Source organism: Ahaetulla prasina, chromosome 5, assembly GCF_028640845.1.
Source record: "Ahaetulla prasina isolate Xishuangbanna chromosome 5, ASM2864084v1, whole genome shotgun sequence".
Lineage (NCBI taxonomy): Eukaryota > Metazoa > Chordata > Lepidosauria > Squamata > Colubridae > Ahaetulla > Ahaetulla prasina.
The window spans coordinates 67,901,445-67,923,529 of record NC_080543.1 but is presented as its reverse complement, the minus strand read 5'-3'; positions in this window follow the sequence as shown (position 1 = coordinate 67,923,529).

The window sequence follows — 22,085 nt, the reverse complement described above, 5'->3', positions numbered from 1 at the left end:
CTAGAGGAGAAAAGTGCATCCACCCAGAATTAAATGAGCTCATGTTAAACCGAGGGAAGACCAGAGAAAGAGGAGGAGAGGAGAGGGCATAGCCATCTTCAGGTCACCCCACAGTTTTTCAGTTGAATCCAGGTTCCAGGCTCTGACTGATCCATTCCAAAACTTTGATCTTTTTCTGGTGAAGACATTCTTTTGTTGATTTGGAGATAAGCTTTCAGTCATTGTCAGGTTGAAAGATGAAATTCCTCTTCATTTTAGCAGAGGCCTGTCCCAAAGCATAATGCTACCACCATGCTTCTCTGTGGCCATAGTGTATTTTGGGTAATGTGCAATGTTGTTTTTGCATCAAACATACTTTCTGGAATTATGGCCAACCTTGAACTCATCAGACCATAACACTTTCTCCCATATGCTTTTGTCAGACTTGATGTAGGTTTTTTTTAAAATATAGCTAGGCTTCAGTAGTGGGATTCAAACAATTTAACAACCGGTTCTCTGCCCTAATGACCAGCTGAGTAGGAATGGCTGGGTGGTCATGTGACTGGGTGGGCATGGCCAATTTGATGTCACTCATATCAAGGGAGGCCTCCTGGATATGTCTGTGTATGTGTGCGTGCACCATGTGTGCAACTATGAAGATGAGACCTGGCAAGCCCTCCAGGCTTCTCAAACAAGTGATGGACCCCTGCTGGCCCTGGGAGGAAATTGCCATGGAACTTTATAGTCGAGCTCCCATAGAGCAGAGGGAATATGGTCATTTGGACTGTGACTGACTTATTTGTGAAGCAAGCCCATTTCACTGCCTGCTCAGGATTGCTTCTGCCAGAAAACTATCCAGGATATTTATAAACCAAATATACCAGTTGCATGGAGTGCCCAACAGAGTCATCTCTGACCGAGGGCTCCAATTTACCATGAAGTTCTGGAGAGTTCCTAAAGTCCATAGGATCAACTCAAGGGCTTAGCTCGGCTTTCCATCTGAGTACTAATGGAGCTGCTAAACATACAAATGCCATGATGGAGCAGTAATTGAGATGCTACGTGGATTATCAGCAGTCGAACTGGGCAGACTTGCTGCCTTTTGCAGAGGTGGCTTACAAGACAGTTCACAGTAGCACCAGGCTGACCCCTTTCCAAGTCACTAGCAGCATGGAATTTGTCCCCGTGCCCGAACTGCCTCGAGAGCCACCATCATCCATGACCCTGGCAGAATGGATGGAGTCGTTAAAGCTGAGTTGCAAGAATATGAAGCGAGCATTGGCGGAGGTGGCAAAATCATATAAAAAGCAGGCAGATAGGCACCGATCAGCCCCCCTTCTGGGTGGGAGATCGTGTATACCTATCAACAAAATACCTTAAACTGAAATTGCCTTGCAAGAAGCTAGGACCTAAGTTCCTAGGGCCATTCCCGATAGTGAAAGTGATTAACCCAGTAACCATACAGCTTAGTCTCCCATGCCTGTTAAGAAAAGTGCATCCTGTTTTTCATGAAAGGTAAAGGTAAAAGTTTCCCTCGCACATATATGGCTTTTTAAAGCCCACAGTTAGCTCATAGCTAAGACCGAGGGGGCAGGCAGCTCCTAAACCGGTTGTGGTACAGGGTGAAACTCACTATGAGGTAAAAAAAATATTGGACTCCACCGTGGCCACTTGCAGTTCTTGGTCCATTGGAAGGGATACTCTTTATCTGAGGCTACATAGGTAAAAAGCTGAGATGTGAAAGCAGACAGATTAGTAAAACAGTTCCATGAGAAATTCCCTAACAAGTCAAAGGGGCCCCCTAAGGGGGGGAAGGTGGTTAGGGACAGCATTACTAACCCCCTATCACTTCAGGATGTTCTCTTCTGCTGAGGGGGGGCAGCCTGTCAGCCCTGGAGTCATCTTAAATGGAAGTCTTCAGGGCTGCCACAGCGGTGGCTAGGCAAAAGAACTTTGACTTTACTTTGGGTGGGGAAAATGTCGGGCTTTCAGATTTGGGTTTTCCCCAGATATGCCAAAATGACATCTCTAATAATCTATACTTTGAGTATAGCCTTGGAATTTTGATTCTGTTGGGAGTGTTACTTGGAACGCTGACACCCCTCCCACCAAAATGGCAGTTTCTGGATAGGGATCTATGGGGACTTGAAATGCTGCTCCCCTAAGAGAAGGAGATGTCTACCCAGAAGAAAAGAAAACAAGGAGGGGAGAGAAAAGAGCAAGTGTTAGTTAGGTTTGTCTGAATAATGGGCGTGAAACCATTTGAGGAACCTAGGGGCTCTAACATGTGTTTTGTGCACCCACTTATTTTAAGAAGGGAGGTTTTTCCAAGCCACTAAATATTGGGATACTCCTTGGTGCTTTCGTGAGTCAAGGATTTCTTTGATTTCAAAATGCTGCTCTCCTTCAACTATAATGGGATGCAATGCTATGGCAGCTATGGGTCTTAGGGGTGAGGTTATTTCAGGTTTCAGGAGACTGCAGTGGAATACTGGGTGGATTTTTTCTTTTTATTTTGTCATAACAGTATATACAATCATTAACATAAAAATAACTCATCATGAGAGAAAAAGTATATGTAAGTAAAAGTATAAGTAAAAGTATGCATATAATATTATAATGAAGAGAACAATAGGACAGGAACGGTAGGCACTTTTGTGCTCTTATGCATGCCCCTTATAGTCCTCTTTTGTCTTAAAGTTTTTAGCACTCGGAGTTCTATTGTAACAGGATTTATAATGTGTGTAATGGGGAAGGACCCTATGAATTTAGGTCCTAACTTCTTGGAGGATTGTAGGGATTGTAGAAACTGAGTGGAAAGGTGTATGCGGTGTCCATCTTGGAATGGTTTGGGCTCTATTTGTTTTTTATCTGCCTGCACTTTGTAGGCTGATCTAGCTTCATCTAAGGCTTTGCATACTGCTGGCCAGGTGTTTTGTAATCCAATCATCCTGCTGATAGTTTATAAAGCAGGGGTATCAAACTGGCTTTCTTCAAGGGTCAGACCAGCATTGTAGTTCTCTGTGGGCCAGTGGGGAGGAGAGATGGGACAGAAACCTCATAAAGCACCTGTTGAGCCCTGTTCTGGGGTTCATCATACCTAGTGAGAGTTCATCTGTCTGATAGGCTCTACCCAAGGCTTAAATTCAATGTTTTCACCCCAGTATCAACAGGGCCAATGAAAGAGCAAATGCCATGGTGAAGCCTATCTGATATGTTACATCTCCTATCAGCAGAAGGACTCCTTCCCTTGTGGAGGTGGCATATAATAATATGGTGCCAGCCCCTGTGCCCCATTTTTGGCCTGGATGGCCTCCTGCAGCACTTTTCCAGCCAAAATGAGACCCAGTGGGTCACATATGTCCCCGTGCCCCATTTTGGCTGCCAGAGTGCTGCAGGAGGCCACCCAGGCTAAAAATGGGGTGTGGGGGTGTGCACAGCCCCCTGTGCCCCATTTTGGCTGCCAGAGGCACTGCAGGCCAGTCCTTTGTTATTTCCAGGCTGGCCCCACAGGCCAGATTTAAGCATCCTGTGGGCTAGTTCTGGCCCATGGGCCTTGAGTTTGACAACCTGATCTAAGGTATTGTTCTAGAACTGAGTTCATTTGTTCCAATTCATCATTCATTTGTGGATGATGACTCAAACTCAAGCTCTGGTCAATCCCCAAAAGCCCCCAAAATACCCTCCATGGGATGAAGTGGACCTGTTTTGAGAATAAGTCTGTCACTAACTAAATGAAATGGTGTTTCCCATACTTGTGGGCAGTTCTACAATAAAATCCATAGCGATCTCTCTCCAGGGTGCTGAAGGCTCGGCTACTGGTTGCAGGAGGCCAGGCATTTTTCCTTGTTGCCTTTTGGCAGAGGCACAAATGGGACAACTGGCTACATAGTTCTCAATGTCCTTCTTGATGTCCTTCTAAAGAGGCTGCAATGAATGGACAACATACTGATTTCAACGAATACACGTCTACTGTGTCTGCTTATATGTAAAAGTGTATGGAGGATGTCAATGTTTAACAGATTTAACAGATTAACAGAGTTGATCATCTATTTATTCTGGCGATATCTGGGTTTCTATTTCTTCATAACCATTTTTCTCATTTATTTTCCATTTATTAGCATTATTTATCTATCTATTGTCTTTTATTTCTGTCTCTTTTCTAACCATACATAAAATCTTTCCCACGTCTTGTAATACACAGATTCCTCTTTATCTTTTATTCTTAAAGTTAATCTATTCATTTCCACACAGTCCCGGCGTAGATCTCAATTGGCTCCTTGGTTCTCTGAGGAGCTGAGGGAGATGAAACGCCGGAGAAGATGCCTAGAGAGCAGTCCGAGACTGATCGGACACTAGTGAGGTCTTTTACTAAGACCTACCTAGTGGCAATGAGGGAGGTGAAACGTTCCTACATTTCCACCCTCATTGCATCAGCAGATAACTGCCCAGCTGCCCTGTTCGGGGTGACTCGCTCCCTCCTTCGTCAGGAGGGGCGGGATGACCCCCTACAGGGACGTGCTGAGGAGTTTAACGGTTATCTATACGATAAAATCGTTCAGCTTCGGGATAGTTTAGACCAAAATTGCGATGATCCAAGTGGGATGGCGGAGGCACGTCTTGTTGAGGTTGTTTGGGATGAGTTTGAGTCTGTGACTCTCGAGGACGTGGACAGGTTGCTGGGAAGGTTACATGCAACCACATGTTTACTGGACCCGTGTCCTTCCTGGCTGGTGCTGGCTACTCAGGAAGTGACATGAGACTGGCTCCAGGGAATTATAAATGCTTCGTTGTTGGAAGGGGTTTTCCCCGCTGCCTTGAAAGAGGCGGTGATGAGACCCCTCCTCAAGAAGCCTTCCCTGGACCCAGCTATTTTGGGAAATTATCATCCAGTCTCCAACCTTCGCTTTGTGGCGAAAGTTGTAGAGAGTGTGGTGGCATGGCAGCTTCCCCAGTACCTGGATGAAGCTGTCTATCTAGACCCGTTCCAGTCCGGCTTCCGGTCCGGTCACAGTAGGGAGACAGCTTTGGTCGCGTTGGTGGATGACCTCTGGAGGGCCAGGGACAGGGGTTGTTCCTCTGCCCTGGTCCTATTAGATCTCTCAGCGGCTTTCGATACCATCGACCATGGTATCCTGTTGCACCGGTTGGAGGGACTGGGAGTGGGAGGCACCGTTTATCGGTGGTTCTCCTCCTATCTCTCCGACCGGTCGCAGACGGTGTTGACAGGGGGGCATAGGTCGACCGCGAGGCGCCTCACTTGTGGGGTACCTCAGGGGTCGATTCTATTGCCCCTCCTGTTCAACATCTACATGAAGCCGCTGGGCGAGGTCATCAGTGGTTTCGGGGTGAGTTATCATCTGTACGCTGATGATACGCAGCTGTACTTTTCCACCTTGGACCACCCCAACGAAGCTGTCGAAGTGCTGTCCCGGTGTCTGGAAGCCGTACGGGTCTGGATGGGGAGAAACAGACTCAAGCTCAATCCCTCCAAGACGGAGTGGCTGTGGATGCCGGCACCCCGGTTCAGTCAGCTGCAGCTGCAGCTGGCTGTGGGGGGTGAGTTATTGGCCCCAACGGAGAGGGTGCGCAACTTGGGTGTCCTCTTGGATGGGCGGCTGTCGTTTGACGATCATTTGGCGGCCGTCTCCAAGAGGGCCTTCCACCAAGTAAGCTTGGTGCGCCAGTTGCGCCCCTTCCTTGACCGGGATGCCTTATGCACGGTCACTCATGCCCTCGTCACTTCCCGCTTGGATTATTGCAATGCTCTCTACATGGGGCTGCCCTTGAAGTGCACCCGGAGGCTGCAGTTAGTCCAGAATGCAGCTGCACGGGTAATAGTGGGAGCAACTCGTTGCTCCCATGTAACACCAATCCTGCGCAGTCTGCACTGGCTTCCTGTGGTTTTCCGGGTGCGCTTTAAGATTTTGGTTACCACCTTTAAAGCGCTCCATGGCTTAGGACCCGGGTACTTACGGGACCGCCTGCTGTTACCTTTTGCCTCCCACCGACCCGTACGCTCTCACAGAGAGGGCCTTCTCAGGGTGCCGTCCGCCAAACAATGTCGGCTGGCGGCCCCCAGGGGTAGGGCCTTCTCTGTGGGAACTCCTACGCTCTGGAACGAACTTCCCCCTGGGTTACGTCAAGTGCCTGATCTTCGGACCTTTCGCCGTGAGCTGAAAACGCACCTATTTATTCAAGCGGGACTGGCTTAAAATTTTAGTGGGGTTATTTATATTTTAATGTTTTAAATGGTTTTAAATTCGGCCACCTTATAATATGCTTGTTTTAATTTCTTTTAATGTTTATAATGTGATTTTTTACATGGCTGTACACCGCCCTGAGTCCTTCCGGAGAAGGGCGGTATAAAAATTGAATAAAATAAATAAATAAATAAATAATTAAATACATTTCTTCTTTGCTATATCTTGCAAAATACCCAATAAGAAAATTTCTGGCTTTAATTCTATGGATTTTTGTAGCATTTCCTTTAACTAGTATTCTAAACCAATATTTTTTTGCTTTTATACATGTCCACCACATATGATAATATGACCCCGGCAAATTCAAGCGTTTCCAACATTTAGCTGATTTAAACATTTAAACATTTTTGCTAGTCTTTCTAGTGGCATGTACCATCTATAAAACATTTTATATAAGTTTTCCTTATATGCCGTTGCCATTGTCAATTTATAATTCCTTTCCCATAGTTGTTGCCATTTCTCTAATTCTATTGCATAACCAAAAAATTTTGCCCAAGTTATCATTGTCCCTTTTACTTCTTCATCTTCTAGTCTAACTTACAATAAGTAATTATACAATTTTTTAATCATTTTTTCATCCTTTCCAGTCAGTATCTGATCCAACTCTGATTCCCCCAAATTAAAACGATATTGTTTCAAGTCTTTATCATATCTTGATTTTATTTGCAATCCTGTGTACCAATCGGTCTCAATCCCTTGTTTTTCTAAGTCTTGCTTCTGTTTTAACTCTCCCTTCTCAGTTAAAATGTCTTTATAACATACATTATTGTTCATGTTATCATATTCGGAATGTGTCAATGCTTCTATTGTTGAAAGCCACCTTGGTATTTCCATGTAGTGTTTTTCTTTCACTCTCTCCCATATTGTTAACAAGCCATTTCTTACACAATGTCTCTGAAAATATCCATGTACTCTATTTTTGCCATACCATAGGAAAGCATGCCAACCTAGTTGCAAATCATGTCCTTTCAAAGTCAATAATCTTGTATTTCTCAATAAAATCCATTCTTTAACCCAGGTTAACATTGCTGCTTGGTGATAAAGTTCCCTATTTGGGAGACCAAATCCTCCTCTAGTCTTAGAGTCTTGAAGCAATTTAATATTAATTCTTGCTTTTTTCCCTTGCCATATATATTTCCACATCATTTTATTCAAAGTCTCAAAATATTTCTTCTCCAATTTTATCGGAATTGTTTGAAAGAAAAACAAAATTCTCAGCAGTACATTCATTTTAATTAACGCTATTCTTCCCATTAACGATAGTTGCAGATTTTTTTCATTTTTCCAAATCTGTTTCAATTTGGTTCCTCAATTTATAGTAGTTATCTTCCTTCAATGTAATACATCTTGAAGTTAATTGATTGCCCAGATATCTCATTTTCTTCACTATTTGAATATCTAAATTCTGCATTAGTTGCTTCTTTTGTTTTTCTCTCATGTTTTTGACTATTATTTTAGTTTTATCTTTATTTATTTTCAATCCAGCTACCTCTCCATATTCCTGTATTTGTTGCATTTAGGTCCATTTCCATTGGTTCTTCCATAATGAATACTAAATCATCTGCAAATGCTTGTAGCTTATATTCTTCTCTTTTAATTTTCATTCCCTTTATTTCTTTTTCTTATCTTATTTTTCTATTTAAAATCTCTAACATCAAGATAAATAACAACGGAGATAATGGACATTCTTGTCTAGTTCCTTTTCTGATATCTACTTTTTCTGTCATTTCACCATTTATTATTACCTTTGCCGATTCATCTTTATATATAGCCTTAACCATGTTTACAAATCTATCCCCAAAATCCATCTTTTGTAATTGTTTGGTCATAAATTGCCAATTCACATTATCAAATGCCTTCTGCACATCTAAAAATAACAACACCATTTGTTTTTCTGAATGAGTTTTGTAATATTCCAATGTGTCCAATATAATTTGTATATTATCTCTATTTTGTATTTTAGGTAAAAAACCATTTTGGTCTAAATGTATAAATACATTCAGCAACCTCTTCAATCTTTCCACCGTAATTGATGCATTTTTTTTAATTGAAAAAGTTTTAGAAAACAAACAAACATTTTTCCTCCTTTCCCCCTCTCCCCCCTCAAAACCCCCTTACCCCCTCCCTTCCCCCCATCCCCCTCTCGCTTCCCAGGTCAATCACAAGGTATTATTACACATAAGCCAAACATAGACTAAAATTTTCCCTTCTAACCCAATTAGCCTCATCCGAGTCTTTTCATTTCCTAACCTCCCCCATAATATTCTAAGATAATACATCCTAATTATTCAAAGGCAGTCTGATATCTCTTAATCTGATATCTATTTTGTAAATAATCAATCCATTTTTTCCATTCAATTAAATATCTTTCCTGTGTATTGTCTTTCAAAAAGGCTGAGATTTTTGCCATCTCAGCCAAGTTGATAACTTTCAATATCCATTCTTCTATTGTAGGTAATTCTTTTTTCTTCCAATATTGTCCAATCAGCAGTCTTGCTGCTGTTATTAAGTTCAAAATCAATTTAGTCTCAGTCACTGTACAATCCGTTATAATTCCCAAAAGGAAAAATTGTGGCAGGAACTTTATCTTCTTCTTCAAGACATTTTGTATAATCCATCAAATTCTTATCCAAAAGGCCTTAATTTTCTTGCAAGTCCACCAAATATGAAAATATGTAGCATCATCACACTCATATCTCCAACATTTCGCTTGGATATCAGGATACATATATGATAATTTCTTAGGATCTAAATGCCATCTATAAAACATCTTATAAAAATTTTCCCTTAAATTCTGTGCTTGTGTAAACTTAACATTTCTAACCCAAATTTTCTCCCATGTTGCCAACTTTATTGGTTCCTGAATATTCTGTGCCCATTTTATCATACAGTCCTTTACCAGATCCTTTTCCGAATCTATTTCAAGCAATACATTATACAATCTCTTTATATGCTCCTGGGTCTGATTCTAATTTGCTTTATTAAATTTTCCTCCTTTTGCATTATACCAATTTTTTGATCTTCTTTCCATCTAGCGCTTAGTTGCCCATATTGAAACCAAGTATATTTCCTCCCTTCTTCATTTAATACCTGTAAAGATTTTAATTGCAAGCTACCTCTTTCAACATACAAGAGTTCTTTATAAGTAATCATTTCCTGTTTCTGTTCTATAGTTATATTCTCTATTGCGTGTCTGGGGCTTGCCCATATAGGAATCTTATAGTCTAGCTTGTAGGAATATTTTTTCCATATTTTTTCCACGCAAAAGAGCACTTCTCAACACATGATTCTTAAAAGCCCTATCCACTTTTTTTTCATAAAATAAATACGCATGCCATCCATATAATAAGTCATAACCTTCTATATTCAAAATTCTTTCCTCCGTTAAATTAAACCAATCACTTATTACTGAGAGGGCTACTGCTTCATAATATAGTTTAAGATTAGGCATTTTTAGGCTTCCTCTTTCCCGTGAGTCCTGAATTATTTTCATTTTAACCCTCGCCTTTTTACCTCGCCATATAAATTTGTTAATCCCAATCTGCCATTCCTCCAAATTTTTATCTTTCTTGATTATTGGTATCATCTGGAACAAAAATAAAAATCTAGGTAACACATTCATTTTAATAGCCGCTATCCTCCCCAATAACGATAGCTGCAATTTTCTCCAAGCATTCATATCTTTCTGAACTTTTTGCCATAGCAACTCATAATTATTCTTATATAGTTTCGTATTCGATGAGCTAATATAAACCCCTAAGTACTTAACCTTTTTTACCACCTCAAATCCTGTTATTTCCTCTAGTTTTTGTTTCTGTTGTTTAGACATGTTTTTAGTTATCACTTTTGTTTTATTCTGATTTATTTTAAATCCTGATACCTTTCCGTATTTATCAATTGTTTCCAAAAGAGATATACTTGAATTTATAGGATTTGTTAAAGTAACCACTAAGTCTTCTGCAAAAGCTCTAACTTTATACTCATATTGTCTAATTTTAATTCCCTCTATCTTCTTTAACTCTCGTATTTTATCCAATAATGGTTCCAAGGTTAAAAGAAACAGTGGTGATAAAGGACATCCCTATCTCATTCCTTTCGCAATCTTAATAACTTCTGTCAAACTACCATTTATTATAATCTGAGCTGTTTGCTCTCCATAAATCGCTTTAATTATTCTAACAAAGCAGTCTCCAAATTGCATTTTCTCTATTAATTTAAATAAAAAATCCCAATGCAATCGATCAAAGGCCTTCTCCCCATCCAAAAAAATAAGTGCTGCTGAACTATTCTTTTTTTCCAAATATTCCAATATATTAATAATCTGTCTAACATTATTCCTCATCTGTCTCCCTTTTATAAATCCAGATTGATCTGTATGAATTCTTTGTTGTAAAACTAACATTAATCTATTCACTATTATTTTAACAAAAATCTTGTAATCATTGTTTAAAAGTGAGATCGGCCTATAATTCCTGGGTTTAGAGCAATCTTGTTCCTCTTTTGGTATCAATGAAATAAAGGATGTTTTCCAAGACGGGGGTATTCCCCTCCTAATTGTATCTGATTAAATAATTCTTTAAGTGGACCTAGTATTTCATCCTGTAACTTTTTGTAATAACTTGCCGTAAATTCATCTGTACCAGGGATTTTCCCCATTTTTAATTGTTTAATTGCCTCCACTATTTCTCCAATAGCTATCGGCCGATTCAGCTCTTCCATTTGTTCTAATGTTAGAGTATTAAGCCTGTAATCTTTCAAATAATCATAAATGTCCCTATTCAGTATTTTATCTTTGCCATATAAAGTAGTGTAAAATTCTGAGAAGACCTTTTTAATTTTGTCCTGTTGATATATCTCTTTACCTTTATATTCTATTTTTTCTATGATATGTGCTTTCTGTTTTTTCCTTAAATTATATGCCAGCCACCTCCCAGGTTTATTTCCATTGCAAAAGGTATTATGTTTAGCATATTGTATATTTGTTGCCACCTGGTCTGCCATTAACATATTATATTGACTCTGTAATATCTTTATAGCCTCTTTAAGTTTCTGGTCTTGTGGGTTTTGTATTAATAATTGTTGTTTCTTTTGAATTTTTTCTTTTAAGAACCTACGCTGCCTTTGTTTATTATTCCTCTGCCTATTGTTCAAATATATCAATATACCTCTAATAAAAGCTTTACTCGCATCCCAAACAGTTTATATCGGTGTCCCCTTGTTCATGTTAAAATCAAAAAATTCCTTCATCTGTTTCTTACATTGGTTTACATTATCCTCATATCTAAACAAATTTTCATTTACCCTCCACGTTCTACCACCATTTTTTTCTTGTAGTAATTCCATCCAGACTGGGCTATGGTCAGTTAAACACCTCGGAAATATCTTCATTTTCTTCACCCTAGAAAGCAAGTCATTAGAAATTAACATAAAATCAATACGTGAAAAAGATTGATGCCTATCGGGAAAAAAAGTAAAATATCTCTCATCTGGATTCCGCAACCTCCATATATCTCTAAACTCAAAGTCTTCCATCATTTAAAAAAAGGATTTTGGTAATTTTGCATGTGTAGGTATCTTCTTAGAAGAGGTTCTCTTATCCTTTCTTGTATCAATTACTCCATTCCAATCTCCTAATAAGATAAACGAACTGTAATCCCAGAGGGTCAACCTGTCATGCAATATTTTATAAAACTTTTCTTGTTGCTGATAAGGTGCATATATACCAATCAGTAATGCTTTTTTGCTTCTATCACCAGTTCAATAGCAATAAATCTTCCTTGAGTATCTGCCTCAATTAACTTAGCTGGTATATCCTTCCTGATATATACTACTATACCATTTTTCTTGTCCAAAGCTGATGCAACAAAATGTTTACCTAATTTTGAGTTTATTAAGTATTTTTGGTCTGATAATTTGATATATGTCTCTTGTAGACAAATCACATCATTTTTAAACTGTTTCAAATAGTGAAATATTTTCATTCTTTTCTGAGCTGAATTCAAACCATTAACATTCCATGACAGGGAGGACTTCTGGTGGCAACGCAGGCTTCGTGGACGTCCCTTTGGGATTGTCTGCCCTGGGTTTCGTCAAACCGTCTCTGACAGCGTAAATCGGCTGTCAGATGATTTGGAAATTCTTCCCCCAGGAGAAGGGGGAGAGAAGAGTGGTCAGGTTTGGGTAGAGCTCCCCGGGAGCCCCTGGAATTAAACCAGGGGACCGAAGGGTGAGAGCCCCCCTCCAGCCTGACGAAGCTCCATGCCCAGGGTGCTTCTGTTTATACAGAATGAGAAGCCGCGTCCATCTCTGTGCCGAGGTTTATTTTTAAAGAGAACTCAACGCAGACAGAACGAAGCAGGAGGACTAGCAAGAGAATTTGCAAGTAATAAATCTTAACTTCGGTTTTTAAATAGCTTTCCTTTGAACTAACTTTCAACCTGAGTGGACCTAAAATGGCGCTTGCAATACACAAAGGAAACTGAAAGTTAGAACTATTATAACTACAAAAGGATAAAGGAAGAGATTTTAAGACTGTGGTTGCAGAGAAATTTAAAAAGATTTTTTATTAATTTTAATTTTAAGAAATAAAGTTTAAAAGAAGATGGCAATTAAGCAATTAAAAACAACTACTTCTAAAAGTGTTGGAGTGTGCTGGCATTTGCTTGTAAGAAGATTTTAGCAAATGGCGTTTTGTGTATTGGAAGCGAAAGTTAAGGAAATGCTTACTATGACTGCTGGCGTGGAACCTATAAGAAGAACATAACAAGCTACTTTTTAAATGGAATGAATAAGAACTGTTTATGATTTTTTTTCTTTTTACCTTTTTCTGTATCACAGTGTTTAAGAAGAAAAGTTTATTGAATTTTTTTTTCTCTTTTTGGTAGATTATACAGTTTAAAAATGGCTCTTAAGCAAACAGAATTAAATACTACTAAAATCTTGGAAATTTCTTCAGTTCAAATATGGAAATTAAAAGAAGATATCAAGGAAGGTTTAAGGAATTTTTTTACAGGAACTTTTGGAGGCTCATCTTTTCTTAATAAGTTTTTAAACAAGAGATTTTTACACCAATATATTAAAGATTGGAAAATCTTTATTGTTAGATGTTAAGCTGATTGGTGAACAGATGGTGGAAAATGTGTAAGATAGAAGACAAGGGGAGGGAGAATGCTTAAGATATGATTGTGATGGTATTTTATATATATATATATATATATATATATATATATATATATATATATATATATATATATATATATATATATATATATATATATATATATATATATGTTTTCTGAGGTTTATATAGTTTAATTTTTATAACTGATCTATTTTGGGTATAAATTATAGGTGTTATTATTTGATATATGTGAGATATAAAGGAATGGGAAGATGGAATATTGTTTAATTTTGGAGGACAGATAGAAAAATTTATGAATTTAGATTAAATATTATATTTGGGAGATTGTTTATGGATGTAATGTTGTTATTTGGTCGAACAGAATTTAATTGTTATAATTGATATATTTTGGATATAAGTTATAGGTATAATTTTAATAATGTTATTTGACATATGTAAGGTAAATTGAAGAAATATTAATATTATCAATGCTATTTGATGTATGTAAGTGATATCAAAGATATGAGAAGATAGAATATTGTTTATTTTTGGAGATTGGATAAAAATTTAAGAATTTAAGCTAGAAATATGAATTATGTTTGGGAGACTGTTTAAGGAAGAAAGATATATTATAAAAGAATTTCTGAAGAATACTGGAAGATGGAACGTCGTCTTGGTCTTGATCGATGAAGATTGGATATTAAAAACTATATTTTATTGATGAACTGGGAATACTAATTTAATTGGAAGATTCGGAAGACTTCAGGAGTGGAATGGACTGATATTTATTTGGTGTTGATCGATGAAGACTGGATATTAAAAACTATGTATTTTATTGATGAACTGGAAATACCAATTTAATTGGAAGATTCTGAAGATCTTAGGAGTGGAATGGACTGATATATAATGGACTGGAAGAAGAATGTACTTTTTTGTTTCTGGAAGGGCAGTTAAGGTTTTAGAGAGAGGAGTGACTATGGATTATGATTTATGTTGTATTTTAATTTATGATTGTTAATTTTATACCCTGTACTTTGTTCTGGGAAGTCTTGGGGGGGGAGGGGGGAGAAGGGGGGAGATGAAGGATCAATGTACAGGAATGATTGAAGATATGTAATTAAGAAATAGAAATAATTTGAAATGAAACCGGGGCTGCTCAGCTGCCATTTCAGAAGGGAATGGAAAGGGAGAGAGGAGTAGAGAGTGAAGGTAGAAAGTAGGTAGTAAAGAGAGATGTAGAAGAGGGGGAAAGGAGAGGAAGAAGAAAGGGGAAAGAGACAGGGTTAGAAAGGGTGGAAGAGAAGAGTGGGGAAGGAGGAGAGGAAGTAGAAAAGTGAAGGAGAGGAAGGATGAAGAAAGTAGAAGGTAGAGAAGGGAGGAGGAAAGGTTGTGTTAAGGAAGGAAGTGGTAGCTGGGCAGGTCCGAATAAGTAACAAATGAAAGTTAATGACTAATGTTGAATAAGAGACTGTACATTGAATAGGTTGTTGGGAAATGGAAATAAAACTTTTTTATTAAAAAAAAATATATTCCATGACAGGATTTTATTTGCCATTACTGGCCTCCTGAAGTTTTGAAGCAGACAACAGAAGATCCTCCTCCGGTATCTTCCATCTAGCTCCTCCCACCGCTTCCATTCTGGGATCCTGACTTTTACTTTGAAGCTGTTGCTCTTTTTCTTTACGCTTAAGAGCTCCTCTTGTCACCCTTTGCTCTTGTGGCTCCTCTGGTATTGGCAGCAATGAGGCCTCTTGGGCAACCACACCCTCTTGCATCTCTTGAAGTTTTTCTATCACTTCTGTTTCAACTTTCAAGACTGTAGAGAGAAAATCCTTTGCCTTTAGCACAGTGTCAATCTGGTATCTCCTTCCTTGATAAAATACTGTCAGACCAACTGGCACCTCCCATCTAAATTGAATCTGGTGTTTTTTAAGTTCTTGTGTGAAAAAGAAAAAATCCTTCCTGTCTCTTAACATCTTGGAAGGAATCTCTTTCAGGACCTTCAGCTCCTGTTCTCCAATTTTCAAAGTTTTCTGATATGCAGCTTACAAAATCTGATTTCTCATAGTTCTTTTCACAAAATAAACTACAATGACCTGAGGTCACTTTCTCTGTCTTGCGATCCAAGAATTAACTCTATATATTTTATCAATTTGATAAGCTACCTCTTGGGGTTCCACTTCAATGAATTCAGCCAATGCTGAATGGCAAAAAATTTTATGAATGAAATTGGTCAATAATTCTTTATTTGTTGTAAGTCTGATTCTTCTTTTGGTATAAGAGTTATATATGCCTCCATCCATGACTTCGGTGCCTTGGCTTCTATTAGTAAATTTTTAAATACTTGTAACATTTTATCACTTAATACATCTTGCAATTCTTTATATAATTCTGCTGGTAATCCATCTGGCTCTGGGGGGGTTTCCATTTTTCTGTCTTTTAATCCCCTCTATCAATTCCATCACTGATATTCTTTCTTCTAGTGCTTTTTTGAATTCTTCTGATATTTTAGGAATCTTTTTAGGATATTTTCCAGATATTGTTCTATTTTCCCTTCTGATATCTGCTCTTGTTGATATAGTTTCTTGTAATATTCCTCAATTGTTTTTTTCTTTTCCTCATTTCGATAACATATCTTTCCATCTTGGTCTAATAGTTGAGTTATCAACTTCTTTTCTTTTTCCTTTTTCATTTTATATGCCAACCATCTTCCTGGTTTATTTGCATTTTCAAAAAAAAATTGCTTTGTTGATTTTATTTTTTTTGCCAAAACTTCATTTTCAATTAAATTCAATATTTTTTTTCAAGTCTATTAGGTTTTTAATTTTTTTTATCTTGTGGATTTTTTTTGTAAATCTTTCTCTAATTTCTTACATTCTTCCTCTATTTCCCTTCGTGTTTGGTTATTCTGTTTATTTCTTTTCCCTGCATGTCATTGCCAAGCCTCTTATATATGCTTTACTGGTGTCTCATACGTTTTGCAATTATATATCTTCTTTTCTATTCTCTTTGAAGAAAAAATGAAAGAAAAATATAAATTCTTTTTCCATGTATTGTATAAAGTATTTGTCATTTAATAAGCTTTGATTTAATGTCCATCTCATTCTTTTTCTTTGGCCTTGCCATACCATCATTATCGGGTTGTGGTCTGCCCATATATTTGTCTCTATCTCAATCTTGTCTATTTTAGATATTAAAACTGTAGACATCCACATCATTGTTCTTGACCATGACATATGTCTATTTGAATAAAATGTATACTGCCTTTCTTTTTTTTTTTTATTCAAAAAGTTTTACAAATTTTTTTCCCCCTTTTCCCCCCTCCTCTCCCCTCCCTTCACAACTCCCCTCCCCCCCCGACTTCCCGGAACGGGCACAAGGTATAGTTAAAAATAAAACAAACATATGCTAAAAAATTTTCATCCCAACTTAATTATACCCCTACAATCATCAATTCCTAACTTCCCCCAAAAGCAATCAAGAATAATGCATCATAATCATTCAAAAACAGTCTGATAACTCTTAGTCTGATATCTACGTTGAATATAGTCAATCCATTTTTTCCATTCCTTTAAGTATCTTTCTTGCGTATTGTCTTTCAAAAAGGCTGATATCTTTGCCATCTCAGCCAAATTGGCAACCTTCATTATCCATTCTTCTATTGTAGGTACGTCTTTTTTCTTCCAGTATTGTCCTATTAGTAATCTTGCTGCTGTTATTAGGTTTGAAATCAATTTAGTCTCAATTACTGTACAATCCGTAATAATTCCCAATAAGAAAAATTGCAGCAGGAACTTTATCTTCTTTTTCAAAACATTTTGTAAAATCCACCAAATTTTTATCCAAAAGGCCTTTATGTCCTTACAAGTCCACCAAATGTGAAAATATGTAGCGTCATCACAATTACATCTCCAACATTTTGCTTGCATATCTGGATACATACACGATAATTTTTTAGGATCTAGATGCCATCTATAAAACATTTTATAAAAATTTTCCCTCAGATTCTGTGCCTGCGTGAATTTAACATTTCTAACCCAAATTTTTTCCCAAGTTTCCAATAATATTGGCTCCTGAAAATTTTGTGCCCACTTTATCATACAGTCCTTTACCAAGTCCCTTTCAGAATCTATTTCAAGTAACATATTATACAATCTCTTTATATGCTCCTGAGACTGATTTCTAATTTGCTTTACCAAATTTCCCTCGTTCTGCTCTATACCAATTTTCTGATCTCCCTTCCATCTAGCACTGTTGCTCATATTGAAACCAAGTATAATTTTTCCCTTCCTCTCTTAATACTTGCAGAGATTTTAACTGCAAATTACCTCTTTCAGTATACAAAAGATCTTTATATGTAATCATTTCCTGATTCTGTTCTATGTTTATATTTTCTATTGTATGTCTAGGACTTGCCCATATAGGAACCTTATAATTTAGTTTATAAGAGTATTTTTTCCAAACACGCAGAAGGGCATTTCTTAGCACATGATTTTTAAAGGCCTTATCCACTTTTTTGTCATAAATTAAATATGCATGCCATCCATATAGCAAATCATAACCTTCTATATTCAAAATTCTGTCCTCTGTTAAATTAAACCAATCACTTATTGCAGAGAGAGCAGCTGCTTCATAATATAATTTAAAATTAGGCATTTTAAACCTCCCTTTCCGAGAATCTTGAATTATTTTCATTTTAACCCTAGCTTTTTTACCTTCCCATATGAATTTGTTAATTCCCTTCTGCCATTCCTCAAGATTCTTATCTTTCTTAATTATTGGTATCATCTGAAAGAGGAATAAAAATCTAGGTAAAACATTCATTTTAATAGCAGCAATTCTCCCCAGCAAAGATAATTGCAATTTTTTCCAAACAATCAACTCCTTCTGAACTTTTTGCCATAAAACCTCATAGTTATTCTTATACAATTTCACATTTGACGATGTAATATAAACCCCTAAGTACTTAACCTTCTTTACAATTTCAAATCCTGTTACTTCCTCTAGTTTTTCTTTCTGTTGTCTGGCCATATTTTTTATTATCACTTTTGTCTTTTTCTGATTTACCTTAAACCCTGAAACATTCCCATATTGATCAATTATTTCCAACAAAGATTTACTAGAATTTATAGGGTTTGTTAAAGTAATCACCAAATCATTATACTGCCTTTCTTTTAAATTTCTCTTTCTCCAAGCATCTTGTAGACTTAATTCATCTACCATTGTGTGATATGTTTTCGGAAGTGTTTTCCTTGGTTTTTTACTCATTTTTGTAATTTATAGTCCAGTTCATTATCCACTATTGCATTATAATCCCCCATTATACAAATATTTTCATATTCATATTCTAATATTTTTCTGTGTAATTTTGCATAAAATTCTTGATTATTATTCAGAGCATATATTCCTACAAGTAATATTTTTTTATAGTTCATTAAAATTTCTACCTTTAACACTCTTCCCTCCTCATCTTCAAATATTTGTTTGGATTGAATTGTTTGTTTGATATAAAATACCACACCTCTTTTACTTTGAGAGACCAATGTTGCATACAACTTCCCTAATTTTGTTCTTTCCCAAAAAATTTATGTTGTTCTGTAATATGAACTTCTTGTAAACATATAATTTCTAATTTTAACTTCTCTAATTTGTTAAACATCTTCCTTTTTATTGCCGAATTTAATCCTTTTTATGTTTAATTTCTTCCTCCATTTCTTATTTATTTACTTGTGCTGTTGATCTAGTCACTCTTATCTCTTTTTCTTCTCCAATTTCTCTTGGTCGAGCTCCTTCTCTTATTACTTTCTCTTCTTGTTCTTTAGTCATCTCCCTTGACTGCTCTTTCTTTTCCTCCTGTTGTCCATCTCTCCTTTCTTCTCTCAATCTCTCTTGTTCTTGAAGATCTATATATTGTTCATAAAATCTCTCTGCTTTTTCTATTGGGTAATCTGAATTTTTGCTCTTGCCAGTTCACCAATATTGCTTCTGGAATCAGCCATCTGAAATTTATCCCTCTTTTTATCAGACATTTTGTAAGAAATTGGTATTCTCTTCTCAGGTCTCTCACTCTTCTTGGAATTTGTTTCAGTGTCACCACTTCTCTCCCTTTGTGCTTTATCTTTGTATTTCTCATCATTTGCAATATCTCTGTTCTCAAAGTTTTCTTTGTAAATCTGACATGAATTTCTCTTGGTAGATTATTTCTCATGACATATCTTGTATACACTCTATATGTCTCATCAATTCCATTTAGAATTATTTCTTTACTTTCTTCCATCACCACTGCTAATATCTCTGCTATCTTCTCTGGCAGATTTTCTCCTTTTTCCTCCTCAATGTTTTGGAATCTTAAATAAAAGTCAGCCTTATCCATTTCCAGGGTTAAAATGGATTTTTCCTGATTTTTATCAATGGTTGTAAGTCTGCAGTCCATCTCTTCCACCTTTTTCTCCATTGCCTCTGGTTTTTCTTCCATTAGTTGCAATCGTCGTTCATTTTTCCCTATTATCTCTTTAACTTCTTTCAATTCTCCCTCCATTTTTTCTAGTCCTTTCTTAAGATCTTCATGTATGTTCTGTAACATATTTTTAAAATCCATATTAATTTTCTTTTTTTGTAATGTAGATTGTCTTTGTTGGTATTGATGGTGATGATAGATGTTGTGTTGCTTTCTTTCCCTTATCTATCTTGTCTCTTCCACTCACCACACTCAATTTGTAATCCAAATAGTTCAATTCTTGAGTTTCAACTATTTCTTTATTTAAATTCCAAGTTCAAATTCCAAAACTGCTCTTGAAACCCTCCAGTTCTTCAGGTTCTTGAGACCTTAATCCACTTATGTTTATCTAAAAATATCCAAAGCTAACCAACAACCACCCAAAAAACCAAAGCAAAAAAAAAGAGAAAGAGAGAGAGAGAATTTAAAAAAAAGAAAAAAGAAAAAAGCCAAATGCATTAAAATAAAAATTCACTAGTTACAAAATTTCAAAATTTCAAGGTTTCAAAGTATCCAATCACTCCATATACATAGAAAAGATATATAGTATCTTCTCCAAAAAGAAAAAATTGCAAAGAGAAAAAAAGAGAGAAAAGAAAAAAAGGGGGAAAAAATCCAAAAGTAAAAATAGAAATTATACCAATCGCACACACACAGAAAAAAAAATTTAATCCAGAAGGAAAAAGCCACAAGAGAGAAAAAAAAGACCAAATATCACTATTCCAAAGTCTTCTGACAGGAGAAGGAGAGAGAAAAAAGCAAAAAACAAAACAAGCAGCTTAATCCATATAGTTTACAAAAACTTTCATTCTTCTTTTTCTCCTCCTCTTGTTACAAAATCACACGAGCACTTCTTATCAGAAGCTTCTTGCCATTTTCCAAAACAATGTCCAAGGTCGCTCTGTTTTCATCTTCTATAGAGTACTCCTATTTAATTTCTCTATTGCCACTAGATGGCAGTGCCACTTATTTAAAAGTTTTTCTTCTTTCCGCTTTAAACTTTCAAAGCTGAAATTTAAATTTTAAATAACAATTCCTAATGATTCATTAGCCATACAAAATCTCTTTCTCCAATCTGCTTTCAATCCATTAAATCTGCTTTAAATTTACTGTATTAGTTTTTAATTAGTCTTTATTTCTGGCTTCCGCCCTTTCGCTGCTGTTCCAGAAGTGGGGAGGTAGTCTTATTTCTCTGCGTCCCCTCTCCTCTTTGCCATAACTTTTCAAAAAGCTTTTTAAAGTTTGAGAGATGAAAATATAAAAAGAATCTTGTTTTCAAGACTTCCGCTTCTCACCCAGATGAAGATGAAGAAATAGAAACCCAGATATTGCCAGAGTAAATAGAAAAGGGGATGGGGGGGAATGAAGAAGAGAAGATTATAGATACAAATGTACAATTATGAAATGATGGATTGGGTAAAATAGAAAAGAAACTGAAAAGAAAGTATATATTATTAGAAGATTGGAGTTGCTCGGATACCAAACAAGGGAAATATCATTCAACCAAGAAGAAAGAAAGAAGCGAGGAAAAGAAGGTAAGATAGAGGAGGTGAAGGAGAGAGAGGGATGGAGGGAAGGAGGGAAGGAGAAGGAGAGGAAGATAAGTCAGGGGATAAGAGTAGGAGAGAAGGTGAGAAAAGAGGGAAAGAGAAGAGGAGTGAGGGAGAGGAAAGGGAAGTAGGTATGAAGAAGGAGAGGAGGAGGAGGAAGGTAGGAAAGGAGAAGTAGGAGGGAGGGAAAAAAGAAGAAGAAGGTTTGTTGTAAAACAGAAGAAAAGAAAGGGTAGAGCAACTCCAAATGTAATTAAAATGTTTTATTTTTGTGCTTTCCTTAGAGAGAATATGTATGATTATCTATGAATAAGAAAATGTACATCTATAATATGTGTATAAGAAAAGAAAAAAAGAAAAAACTTTTTTCAAAAAAAGTTGATCATCTAGTCCAACCCCTCACTCAAGCAAAAGACCCTACACAATTTCTGACAGATGGCAGTCCAGTCTCTTCTGAAAGCTTCCAGTGATGAAGCTCCCACAATTTCTGGAGGCAAACTATTTCATTGGTTGATTGTTCTCACTGTCAGAAAATTTCTCCTTATTTCGAGAAAGAATCCTGGAGAAGATCACAGTTAGTGGACAAACAAGGCCAGGTTAAATATGGGAATGAAGAGAAGAAAAAAATCATCCAAGATTATTATAAGGAATTATATGAGCAAGAGAGTATTGATGAG